This window comes from Fragaria vesca, linkage group LG2 (assembly GCF_000184155.1).
Source record: "Fragaria vesca subsp. vesca linkage group LG2, FraVesHawaii_1.0, whole genome shotgun sequence".
NCBI classification, from domain to species: domain Eukaryota; kingdom Viridiplantae; phylum Streptophyta; class Magnoliopsida; order Rosales; family Rosaceae; genus Fragaria; species Fragaria vesca.
The window spans coordinates 15,304,547-15,306,898 of NC_020492.1; positions in this window are offsets into that span (position 1 = coordinate 15,304,547).

The following is a 2,352-nucleotide window of genomic DNA, read 5'->3' on the forward strand; positions in this document are numbered from 1 at the left end:
TCTTTTTCAGTCTTGAGTGGTTTCTACTTGGAGATTGTGTCACGACATGATGAGAGAGCAGAGGAGGAGCGGGGTAGGATTGGTGCGACTAGAGAGCAGGGACGGGCCAGAAGAGCTGGCTCACCGACGGGTCTGGAAGGTTGGGTGGGCAATGCCGTGGCTCAGGGGTCGGCACGACGGTCCGCACCAGTGTGGGAGCCTAATCTAGATGGCGCAACGTAAAGGACATTGGTGGTGTGATGCTTTCGGTGTGACAATTAAGATGGAATAGGCAATGGTTGGGTTTGCTGCTATGGACCCATGGGCCTAAAATCTCCTAACTGGGCTGGAGGATTTTGGGCTTTCTTTGTCCTTGGTCATCATTGGCATGTGACGTGGCTTGTGCCTCTATTTCATTGGGCCTTGGCCCTGACATGGGGATTGAGCCTCGACCTAGTTTGGTTTTGGTCCCTCCTAAGGTAACTATGTTAATTGTTTTGTTCTTGTATTTTTAAGCTCCTTGTTATAGGCCCATGTCACTCATGTGGTGCTTTTTCATCCTTATGTGGATTATATTGGCTTAGGCATCAGACTTGATGATGGCGACAACAATGTCAGCATGCATAGGTGGTGAGTGAGGTAGATTTGTTTGTATTATTGCATTTATATTTTCAAATGTTGGACTTCCAGTCTGTAGATTAGCGAGATGCTGGCCTTCTCTCACTTTTTCTAGTTTGATCGAGTAGAAGATTCATGCTCTTTCTTATTAGTAGCTTGCATATTTCACTCTTTCTAATTTGATCGAGTTGGAAATCTATACTCTTTGTTGTTATTAGTGGCGTTTAGGCCTTGCATATTACAATTCGAGCTTGTCCCTTAATTAAAGACTCATTTATTTCTCACAATAAAAAAAAAAAACCCTACAATATGCTCTCTTTTTCCAACTCTAATTCAAGTTTGATTCAGTATTGACTGTATTGTGTTGAAATGATCATCATCTCTTAACAACTCCAATTCGAGTTTAGTTCGGTATTGCGTACGAAATCCTTTATCGCTAAAGGGCAGTCCGAACTTGCTGATTACCTGATAATTCCTAACGTCATGACATATAGATCTTGTCATATGCATAGATTTTGCGACATGACTAGATGACATCAAGGAGCTGTAACGACCTAAACTAAAGACACTGGATTAATGAAATTATATATCATCTTGAAAAGTTAGGCGTTTAGATGTATAATTTCCAACGGGATTTGGATAAATTTCGCTGGGAATTGGGTGATAACAAAGAATAAATCTGGGAATGGAGATGGTTGTAGGATCCCATCCCCAATCCACAGCTTAGAGGTTAAAGAGAGAAGACATAAATTTATATATATCAAATGAAGCTATACGAATATGCCATGAATCTCAGTAGAACCCAACGCCAATTTTCATGGTTATAATCACTTACACAATTCATATTCTCCCAATTACCAGTATATATATATATATATATATATATATATATATATATATAAACTCATCTTAGTTACCTTGCATTAGCTCAGGTGGTATGTCCAAGTTGTTCAACTTACTCCGAGCATGCTTCAAATGGACAAGTTGAGCTTCCACTTCAGCTCTCGCAGCAGCCACTTCCTTTCTGGCGTCGTCCTCTGCCGCAGATCCACCCACCTTATCCTCAGCCGCAGCCAGGTGAGCCTCTAAGTCAGTCACCATATTTCTGAGACCATTAAACACTTGCTTCGCTTCATCGATTGTTGTCTGCAACCGCTGCCGTGAAACAACCTGATCCTCTTTCTTGACATGTGTTAGAGACTTCACCTTCTCGTCCAATTGGCTGAGTTTAATCTCTATGTCTTTTACCTCCATCAAATCCGATCAATCGGGGACTCTAGTCTGGGTTCTGGTCTGGACTCGTAAACAACACCAAAACTTTACACAAGGTGAATATTTTATCGGTGACTATCAATAACACCTCAGGTTTAGGGTTTACAGTCTTGCTTGATTTGATTTTTTTTTTTTTTTTTTTTGATTGAATGCTTGATTTGATATTGATCATAAATATTTGGTGGAATCCTGATTCGATCGAATCTTAAATTGCATTAAGTTAGGAAACCGAAATACGTAAAAGAGGATTTATATACCAAATTAAACTCCTTTGCCCAAAATAGATAATATACACCAAATAAAACTTGAATTAAAGTTAAATTTTCCGTGAGCCTTGATTTGTACCCAATCCATAGCTTGACAGTGTGATCATCCTTTGAAATAGTATTGGAGTTTGACTCTTTTCCCTCAAAAAACAAAAAAATTTTAATTTTTGAAATAAATTACATTTAATTACGAAAATAGACTAATTTGAACTGATAT